Source organism: Lathyrus oleraceus, chromosome 5 (genome assembly GCF_024323335.1).
Source record: "Lathyrus oleraceus cultivar Zhongwan6 chromosome 5, CAAS_Psat_ZW6_1.0, whole genome shotgun sequence".
Lineage (NCBI taxonomy): Eukaryota > Viridiplantae > Streptophyta > Magnoliopsida > Fabales > Fabaceae > Lathyrus > Lathyrus oleraceus.
The window spans coordinates 630,052,050-630,070,426 of NC_066583.1; the positions used below are offsets into that span (position 1 = coordinate 630,052,050).

At 31.3% G+C, this 18,377-nt stretch overlaps 1 long non-coding RNA gene across 38 annotated transcripts in view; it reads left to right on the top strand.

Moving 5' to 3' along the window:
* Positions 1–18,377, top strand: part of LOC127087353 (uncharacterized) — a 31,497-nt gene that overhangs the window by 861 nt on the left and 12,259 nt on the right. For 3 of the 38 annotated variants that reach the window (XR_007789871.1, XR_007789880.1, XR_007789868.1), the window contains exon 3: positions 77–270. The exons of 10 other annotated variants lie outside the window; for them this stretch is intronic. This is a non-coding gene — a long non-coding RNA (uncharacterized LOC127087353). Of the gene's footprint in view, positions 1–76; positions 271–353; positions 500–999; positions 1,061–1,178; positions 1,232–1,630; positions 1,692–1,776; positions 1,880–2,017; positions 2,408–2,993; positions 3,207–3,407; positions 3,826–3,871; positions 4,154–18,377 lie in introns of those variants that run through there. 25 more of the 38 variants (XR_007789888.1, XR_007789891.1, XR_007789881.1 and 22 more) reach the window with 20 other exon arrangements.

Below are 18,377 nucleotides of genomic sequence, written 5' to 3' on the forward strand. Positions count from 1 at the left end.
TAAACACAAACATCAAATGCTTGTTCTTCACTCGTATGCTTCTGGAGTTCTGATTGGGTAGTTTTTACTTGAGCAGCTCGCCGAAGGTGGTACAGCTGTAGGAACTGGATTGAATACTGTTCTTGGCGTCTATCATCACATGCAGAAAAACATTGGCTTGTAATGTGCTCATATTCTCCTTTTGCAGGCTGCCCGTGATGCTTTTGTTGAAACTAGTAGAGTCCTCAACACAATTGCAGCTTCTTTAATGAAGATTGCTAATGATACTTTGTTAGTGTTTATAAAGACTGATGGAATTCAAATGCAATTAAGTCTAATGCAACTCTTAATTTGTGCTGTCTATTTTTTCGCAGTTATATGAAGGCATTGAGAGACGGTTGGGAGAGCCAATTTCAGTGGGTGTGGACGATCAACAGACTTTGATGCTGCAGCCAGTGCAGAAAAATCTCTTGAGACATGCTCACTTGTGGAGCATATATTACATTTGGAACCAACCAAGGTGCCCAATTACACACATGATATGTTCTAATTGAATTGGAGAATGAAAAAATATTGTCCTAGCTTATCTTTTATAATAAGTAGTATTAAGACTATAACTTTAATTAGTGGTAGGGTGTTTGTCAATCCATTTAGATACTCAAATGGAGGAGACTGTCTTTTTGTTTGTGGTGTCACTAAAGTGAAATAATGGTAGTGTCCTTTTCCATTACATCTTTCAAGAATTTGATTCTTTTTTTAGCAATACTTTCTTGTGTTTAAAAATGTTTAGACTTTGTCTTGTTATGTTAGAGATACGTGAATTTTCCGATTTTATCATGATTATAGATGGTTACTTTGTAAATGGATATGCTGCTTAGCACATTATCCATAGTGCTTTTACTTCACTTTGTATTGAAAGTTCTCATGTATCTAAAGCCAAAGAATATAAGAAATGGGCTTTAAGATTAATATTTTATGCATTTTAAATAGCCTGATATATAATTTTTCTTTGCTTTTCAGGGGGAAGATATTAGTGTATGTGTTTGTTTAGCAAGTTTGATGTCATTATTTGATGAAAAAGGTACATATCTATGTAGTTTTGATCTCTGGATTAGTAGTCTTAGGTGGGTTAATAATGTTCTAGGTGTAGTAAAACCAAGCTGAAATAGTCATTGGTTGTGGTGGTGATGCCATTTCAGGAGACAAAGCAGGATCCACCACCTACATTGCGTTGAAAAATTGTCATTTGAAGGTGACAAAATTTAGCTTTCTTTGAAGTTAACTACTTAGTTTCTTATTCTCTCTAAACCCTGAAATGATCCCTGTTGCCATGTGATTTAAGTTGGAAAGCAAGCATGAAGCTGCCTCGGCTAATGTTGATGTTGCACATTACTATAAAAAATTAATATAAATGCCATGTTTGTGAGTGTGCGGTTATTTATAGCCACAATGCATTTGTTAGAGTGGCATCACTTGTATTATGATTAAGAAAGTAGAAATTTCAATGCTAATTTTCATCTACTCTCTTTTAATGCAAAGGCTATATCTTGCTTAGACAATGCAGTAAATATTTCTGTGAAATTGGAAGAATTTCTATGGCTGCTAAATATATGTTGAAGTATTGAGTTCAAGGACATCTACTTAATGGCAGGATTTGCGAATTTTGTAAAGGAGATGTTGTTGCTATTACCAATGCATTAGAACGATATCAGGTTGAATATCTTTCAAGAAGTTGCGTCTACAGACGAGAAATATCTTTAATTACTAAATCTTTTAGATGTCTATTTGTTTTTGCAGGAATTGGATCCAACTTTTGGCAGATGTTGCTGCTGCAATTGATGAAGAAGACGTTGGAAAGTTCAATGAAGTTGTGAAGGAGTTTGATGGCATGATTCCTTTTGTAAGCTCTCAATTATGAAAAGACACTACTGTTTTTAAACATATAACTTGTTGTTCCAATCATTCCTCTATTATATTACTGAACAGCTCTATTATAATTTATTCATCTGCATTATTCTCTTGCATGAATATTATGCAGGATTCTTGGAAAACAAAACTTAATCTGAGGGAGCTTGAGGAGGATGATCTGACTTGAATTGTATCTTAGTTTTGTGATGGTTGCGCTTCAGGTTTGATTGTCTAAATGGGAACTCTAAAAGCATTCGGGTTTGTTCATGTAGATGCCTACTACAATTGAGGAGTTGGAAGCAGCAATCTTATTTGTCAATCGTAACATATTGGAACAATATGAGGATTGTCAAAGAGAAGTACTCTTCATTGTTGTAATTTATTGTTGTAATTTTTGTTTGGTTATTTCAGATGCCATCTATATTTACCGTGACTTTACAGATAGAAGATCTTGCAAAAAAAACTCGATGCAAACAAGAAGGAATCTAGAAAATGTCTAGCTGAATTGGATGATATTAAGGTCTGATAAGTATTTCTTTACATAATTGGAATATTATGATGTAGAGAATGCTTCTAGTAGCTCATATTTGGACTACCATGTCATCTTTTTCCATATGCACTCTCACTAATATTTCAGATTAGGTTAGAAAGTTCACTTCATATCTAAGTTTGAGCAATTTTTTTGTGTGTGAATGGCTTAATGTTATTGGATAGTATAGATTTCATCCGAACAAATTGTTTAACAATGTTTTTTTTTTTGCATTTATGTCTGAATGCAAAATTCTAAATTTGAAAAGTTCCAAATAATTACTTTTAATTAAATGTGTTTGGAATGGTAAAAAGAGAAAGGCAAAGAATAAACAGATATATATTTTCATTTTTAGTTGTTTGACAGAACACGTGTATGCTTCATATATAACTTTTATGTAGTTGAAGTACTAACATTAAGGAGAGATTCTATCATATTTCTTAATAAAATTGTTCTTTCTTTGAAATACAATTTTTTTTCCAGGTTCCTAACATTATGTGATTTGTAGTGTATGTATGCATACTCTTTTTTTTGTTGGGTTTCTAGAAAAGCTGAAATCTTTAAGTTGTTTTTGCAGGGAAAATGGCTTCCAACACTCAGATAAATGAAACTTTTAGTCAAAATTTTCAACAGATAGGTGTTGCCGGAGGGGTTTCACTAGGTATGTGAAATGATAACTGAATTATCATTTTTTATTTGGCCTTCTTATGCTTCCATCGTCAGCCACGTTTCTCCACTTCTCAGATGAGCATGATATGGACTTTTGATCAATTTGGAATTTATATAACAGGTGACGGTTGTTCTGAACCAGTTATTTTGTTTATTCCTTTTATAAGAATGTGCTTTCATAGCGTCACTACTCTTTCTTACTATTGGTTGATGTAACTTCTGGTTACCAGTCTGGAGGGGTACTACTACATGGATTATTTTCTTATTAGTGCATTTGTGCTCGCCCCACTCACTAATTAACCTTAAATATTGGTTTTTCCAGGACATTCAACCATTGTTTATCTTCTTTCCCTTCAAGATCTTACGAACTCTCCATTTAGAGTTGTTCATGAGATCCGTACATTTTTTTCTGAATTAACTGCATTCAGCACTCAAAAGATCTTCTTTGACTCTTTTTTTTACCCAATAAATGAAAGGAAGATTTTTGAGCAATTAGTGAGAGCGTCAAGCAAGCCAAATACACCACAGGGAGTACCAACTAATGTGCTCAGTTCCCCCATAACGTGAGAGTGACCATTAATCATATGTAGGTGTTTCTTTCTTAGCTCAAAGTTGTTACCAGATCTGCAATATAGCTGAGGCATGCCATATATTGAATGTAATGAATGGTCCTTGTAATAAGCAACCTTCAAAGGATAATCTATAATACCAACAAAAACTACATTTATCCTCTCTTTTAACTGTTGATATTTTTCACATTACATTTTCTCTTTTGATAATGATTAGTCTGGACTACTGGTGATCCGTGGAGTATTATCACCGGACATGTTGGAGAGATGATGTGTCAAGCACCATGGAGTTGCAATGGGGATTCATAGCATTTGTTTAGCATTTTGTATAGTTTTTTGGAAGGAAAAAAACAAAGTTTGCATTGGAGGGAACTTGTTTTTTTCCCTATATCCTAACAATGTAAACATACATTTTTTTTTTTACTGTAATGATGAGGATTAATAAGTATTTCTTGTACAACGGTAAGGTTTTAATGCATCTTATTTAATTTCGTATTTACTTAATCATAGTAAAATATAAAACAAACCTAATTTCGTATTTACTTAATCATAGTAAAATATAAAACAAACCAATATAAGCACTTTAAGCTGAATTAAAAATAAAAATAAAAATCAAATGCAACAAACAAGTAATTAATAATTTTTTTGGGTTACTGAAATTTTTGAGTTATTTTATATTGAATGAATTTTTTTATACTGGTTTTCATACAAATTAATAACCACTATTATTTGCCTATCATAAAAATAAAATGCATCAGAGGGACTTAGCAAATTCTTCAAATTATTTTTTTCTTTTTATAATATTTCCAATGCATTTATATATTTATGTAATGCAAATGATCATTTTATATCAATTCCCTCCTTTCTTTTAAATTTTCTCTCAAACAATGTGAAATACTCACCTCGCTTTTCCTGTTCTATACAAAGCCTCGTGATGTTAGCTAGACGATTATACAATAGCAGCTAATATATTATTTGTTGGGATAAAGATGGAAGGATTGGAAAAAAGGGATTGAATTTCATGATTTGTATTAATTTTCTCTCTCTTTAGTCCACTTTAATTTCTTCTATTTTTGTTTGACTTTTGTTGGGTTTTAAAAATCACTACATGTTATATATAAGTGTGATTTCAAGTATAACTGCATGTTATATCACATGTGGTGTATTATATCATAGGTGTGATTTCAAGTATCACTGCATGTTATATCACATGTGATGTATTTTTTCTTCTACATTAAGGTTCGGTGAGTAGAAAATCAAATGGTAATAGATTGAATGTTTCTCTATTTTATATATATATTTTCTATATTAGTGTTGGATTTCAAACATCAGTACATGTTATAACACGTTTAAAATGGTTATTTATATTAAAAAAATAAAAAGTTAAAGATGTTATGTTTTTAAACCCTAAGATCAAAATCAAAGGAAGAGAGATATATTATATGAATTGAGATTCGGTGCAGTCAAATATATAATATATTAAATAAAAATAATCCATATCCATTTTACTATTTCTCAAATATAAGATATGATTATGGTGTTGTGTCAAAAAATAAAGCAAGGGACATTGGTTAAGAAATTTTATGAGAAATTTGGTCGAAAGCTACGCACTTGAAACTTCATGCCTCTATAACCCATCAGAATGGAACTGTAATGTTTTAAACTTTTTATAAATATCTGACAATGGAACTGTAATGTTTTAAATTAATTGTTTCTATTTATTTTCTTGCAGCCTTAATGCAATATATGATTATGATGTGAGTTTTAGATACATAATTATTCCTAGTTTCATCCTGTCTTTTACGAGTTAAGGTTTATTAAAAGTTTGATGTTAATTATTTTGTTTCTAAGTCTATGATGTGGTTGATAATGTCAAAGTGTAAGTAACTAAGTTTTATATGCAATTATAATTAAATTTGTTTCTTTGGTACTTATACTGGATTTGTCACATCAGGAGAGACAATCATGTTGGAGAAGAAATATTTGGATTAGTTTATAGGAAACGAAATGATTGTGTCTGTTTCTCCTCACTTGCTAGACCAGTTTTAAATCCTCACCACTAACATTCGTCTCCAATTTTCACTTGGAAATCTTTCCTTTCCAATTCAATAGTATATCAAGTTTGTTACCTTTCTTTTATTAGTGTTTTGTTGATCTGGAAAATAGTGTATTAAAGTGAGTTTGTTCCCTTTCATGTTGATCATCTTAAGCTTCTTTAAACAAAAAATAATTTTTGTTGCAGCTTTTATCCTCTTCAATCATATGTATAGTACGAGTGAAATAAGTGACAAGAAAAGCTGCTACCAAAAGCCTATAAATCAATCTCCAATAGCATATTACATTTAATAAATATCAAATTTTGGTGTGTTTTTTTTCTCTACAACGCCATAGATGCAAAATTCAAAATTTCTAGTCCCTAAATCTACTTCCTTAGCATCTTTCAGAGTTACAAAATTTCATAATTTGAAGATGAAAATATAGAAATTTTTATTGAGATAATCACGTAAAGTTGCCGATGTTATTATTAGAGTAAATTGCAAATGCTATTATTTTGGTAGCTCATGATGTAGTATTATGAAGTTGTTATTGATATGTAAAATTATGTCATGAACCAAGATGTTAGACATGATTTGAAGCTGGATTTTGGAATTTTGTAAACCAAAATTCTGCATGTAATTATGCTTAGTTAAATTTTGCATTTAGACATGATTTGAAGAAGGATTTTGGAACTTTGTAAACCAAAATTCTGCATGTGATTATGCTTAGTTAAATTCTGCATTTAGACACAATTTTAAGCAATATTTTGGAACTTTGGAAATCAAAATTCTGCATGTGATTATGCTTAGTTAAATTCTGCATTTAGACATGATTTTAAGCAGAATTTTGGAACTTTGAAAGTATAATTTGAAGCAGGATTTCGTAACCAAAATGAACAACAACTTAAGATTTATATTAGTAGAGATCATAAATTGATCCTCTTACTTGAATTTGAAAAAACAAACTATCAATACATTATATCCTAAAAGTACATTATGGTCTAAAACTATTTTGTTTCTTCATCTTCTTTATGCTTCACAAGTGTATTATTTGAATAAAATTTGTCTTCTTTATGCTTCAAAAATTGTCTGAAATTATTTTGCTTGTTATACTTCACAAGTGTCTGCATAATAAGTGCGCCAAAATTTCTCCTTCATGCTTTGCCTGCATAATCCAAACATATCACACTCCATTCTTCACATACAATGTCTGCATAATACAAACCAAACATATCATAGTCCAATTTTGACATGATACAGGGGGAGAGTTTTATGTTTCATAAACATAATTAAGGTTGTGTGATTTGTTTTTTAGAGAAGCCCTAGTTTACAGTTGAATTCAACTTTTGACCAAACAAGAACCGTTGAATTCAACCCATAAATTTGAAATTCAACAAATTTTCAAACCTTACCTGATGTTTGAAAACAATTAAGACCGTAACATCGACAACGACGTAAAGAAGAAGATATCCAAATGAGCTAGCCGAAGGCAACAGGTGGCAGAGGCGGTAGGTGACAGTGACATAAGGAGGCGATGACAATAACTAGAACTCATTTGTGTCTGAAATCTTACCTTATTTGCATCCGAAGTCTTCCGATACAAAACGAAAAAAATAGCAATACTGGAATTCATTGTACAAGATATCCGATACATATAAGGAAAATTTGCAAACCGAAACTAAGTTACCCGTTTTATTAAACTCATTGGAACTCTTATGATTGTTGAATTGTAATTTCTTGTGTCGAAGCAGGTTGCTCAACATAAGTAAGGAAGTGCCGAATTGTGATAGTTGTCGAAATGCCGAAGGAGGGTACCTCAATATGAATTTTGTCTTAGGTTTAATTTTATAGTGTTAGTAGAATTAAGTATTTTGGGCTTTGCTTAAGGAGCAAGCAAGCCCAAAATCTATAAATATGCACTAACCCCTATCATTGTAATACATTGAGAAATTTCCGTTACAAAGAATAAAATTCTCAGGTTGAGAGCAAAGAGAAACTCTGTAGAAATTTCTTCTTCTTCTTCCTTACTCGAGAAACCCTAATCTTATTTTCTTCCCAATTCAATTTTGTTTCAACGAAAATCTTGCAACCAAAGTGTGGTTGATTAACTCGAGTAAAGAGTGAAGAATAAGAGGATTAATCAATTAGAAAGATTGATTCTTGATCATCAAGATTTGGTTCGGAATTCATCAAGTTTTGGTGAAGTTCTTGAAGGAAAATTGGAGAATTTCCAACATCTGGTATCTAGAGCATTGTTTTATACAAAGCCTCGTAATGTTAGCTAGATGATTATCACATTAGTAAGATTTTATCATGTTATTGATTTATTTTGTTTTTATGACATATCAGATTAAATCAAAGAAAGTTACTATGACATCATTGTTTGCCAAGGCTTCAACACTCGCTCTGGCTAAACACCCTATTATAAACTCTAGTTGTACAATAGCAGTTAATTATTTTAAAATTATAAAATAAAAATATAATTATTTGTTTGGATAAAGATGGAAGGATTGGAAAAAAGGGATTGAATTTCATGATTTGTACTCATTTTTTCTCCCTTTAGTCCACATTAATTTCTTCTATTTTTATTTGATTTTTGCTGGATTTTAAAAATCACTACATGTTATATATAGGTATTTCAAGTATAACTGCATGTTATATCACATGTGGTGTATTATATCATAGGTGTGATTTCAAGTATCATTGCATATTATATCACATGTGATGTATTTTTTCTTCTATATTAAGGTTGGGTGAGTAGAAAATCAAATGGTAATAGATTGAATGTTTCTCTATTTTATATATATTTTTTCTATATTAGTGTTGGATTTCAAACATTAATACATGTTATATCACGTTTAAAATGGTTATTTATATTAAAAAATAAAAAGTTAAAGATGTTATGTTTTTAAACCCTAAGATCAAAATCAAAGGGATGGAGATATATTATATGAAATGAGATTTGGTGCAGTCAAATATTTTATAAAATCACACGCTAAAATCTGGATAACCGTGTGATTAAGATCACACGAATATATTTTTCAAAAATATAAATATTTATTGGGAAGCGTGTGATGAAGATGGAATGATCGAAAAAAAAGAATTGAATTTTGATGGTTTGTCTCCACATTCCTTCTTCAAGACATTTATTTTGTTTGGTTTCAGAAAATATTATATGACATTTATTTTGTTTGGTTTCAAAAAACATCGCATGTTCTATCAGGTTAGAAAACCAAATGCTATGTTTGTCTATTTAATATAGTTAGGTTATAGGTAGAATTTTGAGATGTTATATAAAGCTGTGAAAGTATATTCTATAATCGCACTTCATTCTTCTTTCTATATTCACTATGAAATCTCAAACAATATCTTTTGTATTTTTATTTATTTTCATTGTAGTAACGCATTATTCCCGTATAAGAATGACAAATGTTGGTCAAGTTGCTGAGAAGGTAGATTTTGGTGAGAATTTTGGTCCAGTTGCTGAGATGATAGATTTTGGTGAAGTTGTTGGTCCAGTAGTTGATGTTTCTGAAGCTACACGAAATGTTTCTTTTGCTGCATTGGGAAAAATTGGGGGAAGTGTATACTTTTCATTCCTATTCTTGCTCCTCCAACTCCAACTCCTCCTTCCTTTGAATGAATTAGTAAATATAGGATTTGGATTTTTATAATATATTAAATAAAAATAATCCATATCCATTTTACTATTTCTCAAATATAAGATATGATTATGGTGTTGTGTCAAAAAATATAGCAAGGACTTGGGTTAAGAAATTTTATGAAAAATTTGGTCGAAAGCTATGAACTTGAAACTTCATGCCTCCATATAGAAGGGTAAAAAATGCCATAAATGAGAAAGCCCCAACAATTAGGCCCCCTATTCGGTCCAATTTTTTCAGGCCCCCTACTAAGACAATAATTTTTTGACCCCTTATTTTTAAGCCCCATCTTATTTTTGGTTTTTAAGGGGCCTAAGTGAGGGGAGTATTTCTCTCAAACAATGTGAAATACTCACCTCGCTTTTCCTGTTCTATACAAAGCCTCGTGATGTTAGCTAGACGATTATACAATAGCAACTAATATATTATTTGTTGGGATAAAGATGGAAGGATTGGAAAAAAGGGATTGAATTTCATGATTTGTATTAATTTTCTCTCTCTTTAGTCCACTTTAATTTCTTCTATTTTTGTTTGACTTTTGTTGGGTTTTAAAAATCACTACATGTTTAAAATAAAGGCGATTTGTTTTTAAAATAAGAAATTTATTTTTTTTCAAAAAAATAAGTCGATTTTTTTCCGAAACATAAAAAGTCATTTTTTTTAAATAAAAGAAGTCGATATTTTTGAAAATAATAAACAAATGTGATTTTTTTAAAACGGCTTTTTTGGAAGAAAAAAAAACTGACTTTTTTCTAAAAAATTAAATCGATTTTTTTTAATAAAAAAAGTAAATTTTATTTGAAACAAAATTGATTTTTTATGAAAATAAAAAGTCGTTTTTTTTCGAAATAAAAAAAAATCTTTAAAAAAAATCAATTTTTTCTTTAAAATATCAATTTTAAAAAGTGATGGGCCTTAAGGCCTCACTAGAATTTTATGGGCCTTTAGTTTAGGGGGGCCATATATTTTAGGGCTCATTTATTTTTAAAATTTTGGGCCCCCTATATTTTTGGGGCCTTAAAAATTAGGCCACGGCCCCCTAAATTGACCGCTCTACCTCCATAACCCATTAGAATGGAACTGTAATGTTTTAAATTTTTTATAAATTGAGATATATTAGAGGGAGAGAGATATATTATCTGAATTGAGATTTGGTGCAGTGAAATATGTTATAAAATCACACGTTTAAATGTGGATAACCGTGTGATTAAGATCAGACGAATATATTTTTAAAAGATATAAATATTTATTGGAAAACGTGTGATGAAGATGGAATGATCGAAAAAAAGAATTGAATTTTGATGGTTTGTCTCCACATTCCTTCTTCAAGACATTTATTTTGTTTGGTTTCAGAAAACATTATATGACATTTATTTTGTTTGGTTTCAGAAAACATTAAATGACATTTATTTTGTTAGGTTTCAAAAAACATCGCATGTTCTATCAGGTTAGAAAACCAAATGCTATGTTTCTCTATTTAATATAGTTAGGTTATAGGTAAAATTTTGAGATGTTATATAAAACTGTAAAAGTATATTCTATAATAGCACTTCATTCTTCTTTCTATATTCACTATGAAATTTCAAACAATAACTTTTGTATATTTATTTATTTTCATTGTAGTAACGCATTCTTCCCGTATAAAAATGACAAATGTTGGTCAAGTTGCTGAGATGGTAGATTTTGGTGAGGCTTTTGGTCCAGTTGCTGAGATGATAGATTTTGGTGAAGTTGTTGGTCCAGCAGTTGATGTTTCTGAAGCTACTGCCATTCAGGGAAACAATAAATGTTTCTTTTACTGCATTGGGAAAAATTGGGGGAAGTGTATACTTTTTATTCCTATTCCTGCTCCTCCAACTCCAACTTCAACTCTTCCTTCCTTTGAATGAATTAGTAAATATAGGATTTAGATTTTTATAATATATTAAATAAAAATAATCAATATCCATTTTACTATTTCTCAAATATAAGATACGATTATGGTGCTATGTCAAAAAATAAAGCAAGGGACTTGGGTTTAGAAATTTTATGAAAAATTTGGTCGAAAGCTATGTACTTGAAACTTCATGCCCCTATAACCCATTAGAATGGAACTGTAATATTTTAATTTTTTTATAAATTGAGATATATTAAAGGGAGAGAGATATATTATATGAATTGAGATTTGGTGGAGTGAAATATGTTATAAAATCACACGTTAAAATATGGATAACCGTGTGATTAAGATCAGACGAATATATTTTTAAAAAATATAAATATTTATTGGAAAACGTGTGATGAAGATGGAATGATCGAAAAAAAGAATTGAATTTTAATGGTTTGTCTCCACATTCCTTCTTCAAGACATTTATTTTGTTTGGTTTCAGAAAACATTATATTACATTTATTTTGTTTCGTTTCAGAAAACATTATATGACATTTATTTTGTTTGGTTTCAAAAAACATCACATGTTCTATCAGGTTAGAAAACCAAATTCTATGTTTCTCTATTTCATATAGTTAGGTTATAGGTAACATTTTGAGATGTTATATAAAGATGTGAAAGTATATTCTATAATCGCACTTCATTCTTCTTTCTATATTCACTATGAAATCTCAAACAATAACTTTTGTATATTTATTTATTTTCATTGTAGTAACGCATTCTTCCCGTATAAGAATGACAAATGTTGGTCAAGTTGCTCAGAAGGTAGATTTTGGTGAGGCTTTTGGTCCAGTTGCTGAGATGATAGATTTTGGTGAAGTTGTTGGTCCAGCCGTTGATGTTTCTGAAGCTATTGCCACTCAGCAAAACAATAAATGTTTCTTTTGCTGCATTGGGAAAAATTGGGGGAAGTGTATACTTTTTCTTCAGTTGAAGTCATGATCATTTGGAATGATTTATTCCCCAGGAAACCCAGATCCATTGGAATTTGCAAACTGAAGTTGTAATCTTTTCCTCGGTGGAATTTCCTTTTGTCTGTCCCCATAGTGGTGTTCCTTTATCTCTTTATGTGTTTTATTAACTAATATTATTCCCCTGTGATATTGTTCCTCACAAAATTCCTGAGTCCTGCATGCATATCATATCATAAGCATTTGGTGGGCTCTTAGGACCAAAAATCGTGCATGTTTGTATTTAAATCTCTTCAACCACGTCGAGATGAAAATTCTAATATTCATATCTCCAGATTGAAGAAACGTAAATAGGGGCATCTGTCATACCCCAATTTTAAACTCTAAGATTCCACCATCATTTGTATCATTTGCATGACATCTAGCATCTTTGCATTACTAACCTATTGAAAATACAAAAAGATCTTCTACTTTGTTTGTCTTAAGCTAGGGTTTTACACCAAGAGCTTTCAAAGATTGATCAATCAAGACTTGACATGAGTTTTAACATTTCAAACTTCTCATCCTTCTCAAGTAATCAAGTGACTTCCATCAATAAGAATCGATTTCAAGATCATTCCATCTCAAGTTTATCAAGCCACGACTCATCTAACACTCAAAATTAGGGTTTTGGTCAAAGTCAGTTTAATGTTGGCTCTTTGACCAAAGCATGATATTATGGCTTGAGGCATGATCCAAGGTATTAAAATGTGTACTCATAACCCACTCATACAATTCATATGGCTCAAGAGGTTAGGTTCATAAGCAGATGAAAGTTTGAACACAACTAATGAAAAAGTCTACAAATGCTTAAAGTCAAAGTTTGACTTTTAAGTTTTTTGGTCAACTATGGACTTTTCAAGTCAAGGATTATGAAAATATGATCATTGAATTCATTTGATCAAGAGTAAACAAGAAATTTGAGGTTACTTGCAAAAAGGGCAAGATTTGGTTTTGAAATTTTTTCTAAGTTATGAAAAAATACATGTCCAAGTACCCAACTTTCCAAGGCCATAACTTATGATCCAAACCACCATTTTCTTTGCTCCAACGATCATATTAAAGACCTTTCTTCATAATTCAGTTTTGTCCTAGGTGATAAAACCTCAAAAAAAATGCACGAATAAGGAGATATGGGGCCATGAAGTGGATGATTCATTTGTTTGTCAAGTCGTAAAACACTTGGTGAAATTTTCAGCATGCTGACCTAGTCAAATGACCAACTTTATGCCAGTGTTTCACCCAGATCCCAACTGGTTCAAGAAAAGTGATAAACATAAAAGTTGTAGAGCATGGTCTTAGATTTCCAAAGAGTCCAAAAGCATGAAATTATCATATTTGAAGTAGGAGTTTCGAAGAGTTGAAGTTGGCTCTCCAAATCTGAATTTTGGGTCATTTTCATGACAAATTCATCATGTAACCTTGAGCCAAAGTTACATGATCTTGATTTACAGGCTATCTTGCTTCTAAATCTCACCTTAATCAGAAGATTACACAAACATTTGATGCATTACACAAGGGATTGAGTCATTAACCAAGTCTTGATGCCATATTTGGAAGGTTTTGCAAAAAGCTTCATATCCATTTTGATAAAGGCCAACTTTTCCAACCACTCTTGCATTGAGCTTCTAACTTGTTTCTTCTAATCACACTTAACCTCTAAACCAGAAGCAACATCCTAAAAGTACCTATAAGCTCCTTCTTTCACTCCACCTTTTCATCATGATCCATTATATTTTTTTGTGCAAAATGAAACCAAGTGATCAAACTAGCATTCCAATTGAACTAAGATTGTTTTCTGCAAGTTACATGAACCATATGGAGCCCCTATAAATAGAGAGACAAGTCTCATAACTCAACACACCAGAATTGGCACAAAAACTCCATTATAGCAAATTCTCCAAACCTCAAACTTCCAAATTCCATTGTGCTTGTGTTTTCTCCAAACCAACACTTCAAACAACTCCTGAACATCCATTAGGAGTTGTCCAAACACTTGAACAACTTTTGTAACAGCCCTACCATCATCTTTCAAATCACATTTTAATAACTTGCAACTTGATTTGGAAAGGAAGAATCAAGCACTCTCAGCTCAAGTCAGGCATTCAAACACCTTCCTAAAGGTGTAAGGAAGTTGTTCAAATCATAAAATCACATCTGGAACACCCCTACTCCAAAGGATGATTTTCATTTTTGAGGTATGTATTCATTTCTGCAACTTATGATTTAAGACACCATTTTGCATCATTCTTGTTACCATTACACTTGCCAAGATGTCAGAAACAAAACCCCTATGATCATTGGTCTTAATCGGTGATGTTTGGAATATAATTTTAAATTCAATTTTTAGGGCTCATATGCATTTTGTTTGATTTCTGGATATTTATGAAAAATAAATGAAATTGGTGAGTACCATTAGATTCCTTGTGAAATTCTAAGCAGTTTTGGTCTTTACAACTTTTGATTTCGTTAAGAATTGAGAGAGTTAGAGCTTTGACAATATGTGAAAATGGTGGAAACTATGGACTACGGGATGAATGAGGAAGATGAAGTTGGGAGCCATTTTTAAAATTTTAAAAGTCACTTTAATATATATTTTAATTGATGTAATTGAAGACATGAATTGGCATTGCGCCCTAGTGGTAAAACATTGGTTTGTTAAGTTATTGTGTGTGGGTTCGAATTTGGGTTGTGTAATGATATTTTATTTTCACTTGTTAAATGTTAATTTTTCTTCATAACTTCAAATATCCATAAGTTCTTGATCCCTTAACATTTTTGACCCATTCTTTTTGCCATGTGTTCATGAGAATGTCTATTTCAAAGGTGACACCAAAAAATCCCAAAAAGTATTATTTATTTCACCACTTTTGGTTGGATAGAAAAACATGTGTTTTAAGTGTTTTTTAAGGCTCCTAATTGATTCTTTTGGCTTATGTCTTATTTGTTCTTGATGTTGGAAGTTTGTATGATTAAAGCATACTCTTTTAAATGTTGATTGTTATCCTTAACATGTTTGAACTCGATTATCTTCATACAATGTATCAATTGATTCACCTTAAAAAACATGCTTGATTGAATGGTTAGGAGGTGATTAGGTTTCCACTTAAGTTTGGTCTTATCATGAACTTTGATTCAAGTCTAATGTTTATTTTGTAAAGACTTATAATGTGATGTATGTTTGACCTAATTTTATCCATGTTATGTTTACCATGTACCAATGAATGCTTTTACCATGTTAAGTATGATTTTGTCTTCACCATCAATATGTTGTGTCTTGTGATGTTGTGTGAAACTTCGTCATGTCTTGTTTATGCTTATCTCAATGCCTAAAAAAACCATGTTTAATATTGTCATCCATACCTTGTGATTGTCATTGTATTTAGACATATTTTATGCCTTAATGTTAATGCATGTTCAACCTTGTTATTATTTATATCCAAGGGAAATGAATCATGACATTTTTGTCATTTTGCATGTGTCTGTTCATTTGCATTCTATACAACTTTGCTTCCCCTTAATCCAAAAACTTCTAGATACAATCTTAGGTTCCCCTAAATTTAAACCTTAGGATTTTATCTCTCTCTCCTTCTTATAACCACTTTCATAATAAACTTTAACTTAGGTCATTGTTTCCCCTTTTATTTCTTAATCAAATGATTCAAAACACTTAAGCATATTCAAAGATCTTTTCATAAGACCTAAAAAACACAAACTTAATTCAAACCATTTTTCCCCTTTGGCTTTTCCATGTTTAAAACCTTTTCATAAAAGGATTAGACAAGAGTCATCCCTAGTTGAGATTTAAATATCCTACCCCATAACATTGTTGAGATTGATATTGATTCTTTTCCATTTGGAAGAGGTGTGTGGCATACTTGTTGATTTTATATCCAAGTGAAAGCCCTTCTTTCAATTTGATGCAAATATTTATCTTCCACGTGTTTATGGTGGTTTAAATGTGAGTTTTCTCCTTAAGATGACAATTTGTCTATTTCTCATAAAACCAACCTCAACAAATCTCTTCTTACTTTTGAACCCAAACTACGAGGTTTTGATCCCTCATGGGTACGTAGGCATAAGACTCGGTGTCTTTCCAAATCATCAAACAATAAAAAATGTTCTTTTTCTCATCTCCCCAATCAAATAGCAAACAATTTAAAACCAAATACATATATTTAAAAGGTTCCTGTAGAGTACTACATATGATTAGGATGCTAATACCTTCCCTTTTCATAACACACCCCCGTACCTTTAGAATCTCCCCCCTTTTTTGCTTAGCTTAAGTTTAATCTTCTAGCTTTGCATATACATATTGGGTTTATTTTTGAATCTTTTCCCCCTCCCTTGGATAAACTAAAGTTCGGTGGTGATATTTTGATTCATGAGTCAAGTCTAATCAATAGCTTGGTCTCCGATTCTTCACCGCGACAAAAATAAAGAGGGGGTGTGGAAGAGAAATAAAGAGGGCTAAAGCCGACTAGGGGTGTGGAAGAAAAATAAATAGGGTTAAAGCCCAAGTAACAAGTTATAGGGGGCCCCCAAAAAAATTAAATCAGTAAATAAAAAGAAATGGGTCCAGAATCACATAAGTTTGCTAAGCCCAAAAAGTATTGGGGAAGACCAACGGATGACTGTACAGTCATCCACCGCGTGGCAAATGGTCCGAAAATGCCCAATGGGCAGCGGTTGGACACGCGAGAGCTTTCACGTGGGAATACCAAAAGTAAATGCATTTTATTGTCGCTTTAATCAAAATAAATTACAATTAACAGATGCTTCCTACCCCTATGTTCTATCATCAATTACCAATTAAGAGAAATAAAACACATTTATCAGTAATATCAACAAACCTCGGGGAAATGAATTTGATTCGATTCTCATCATCAAAGCAAACAAAATCTCTTTCTCTCCTTCTCAAAACGTCACTCTCTTCCTCTACATGTTCCGGTTTCCTTTCTCCCTCTCCAATGTATTTAAACAACAACACAACAACAAAAACCCTCATATGTAACCGATCCGAATGATTGGAGACGGATGGCGGCCGGAGGTGGTGTAACATCCCGAATTTTTTTCAAGATATTATTTAATGGATGCTATTAAAGTGCAGCTATTATATTATATATATATATATATATATATATATATATATATATATATATATATATATATATATATATATATAATAGAATAATTATAACGATAACTGAAACAAAATTTAAAGAATAATAGAATTAATAAAATTTAGAGATAGTTGGAAAATTCCTAATAGAATAAAATCAATATTCATATTTCTAAACGAGTTCGGATGCTAGCAATAAGTCAAATAAAGTGGCGTTCTTCTCTTATTAAATAAAATGCTAATTTTGCAAAACCATGTTTTCTTCCCCGCACGCGATTCAAGCAACACATTCAATCATGTCTCTCTCCTTGAGTACCTAAAATATTAATTGTAAAGGTCAAATTCCATATCCATATTGAATCACACTCACCATAAGAAAATATCATAAACCAATAATAAAACTTCAACAATCAAAATATAATTAATATTTTCTTTTTATGTGATTACTTATTTTATATGAAATGCAATGTGACTGAAACTACTATATGAGACACAAATGATCCGGATAAATAAAATAATCCCATTCCAATGGAGACTGCCACAAAGGCTCATGCCACAAAGGCCCGAAAGCGTCAACCTTGCCACAAAGGCTCAAAAGCGTCAACCTTGCCACAATGGCATACCGCAACAACTCATCTATACATATCTTATATGATGTATGTCTCAATAATTTAAGAAAGTCATTTTCTAAAATTAACCACGTGTTGTCAAAAGACTCAGAAAATAGTCATATGCATATAATCTTTTATATAATAGTCAACCAAAAATTCATATGTCATTTATGTATCATTTTCTATTACTCACTCAAATGGAAACTTTATGATCATGAATATTCCAAACACATAACAGTACCAAAATATAAATTATTTATTAATAGTATGTTCATAGCAGGAACATAATATAACTCCAATTTATTATTTATGTGTGTCTAATAGTAACAATGACGTAGGTACCGAATTGCCGGACCAAATAATAACATTGGATTTCCTTCTTTTTACTGGTACTATCTGAAACTTGTGGTGCATAATT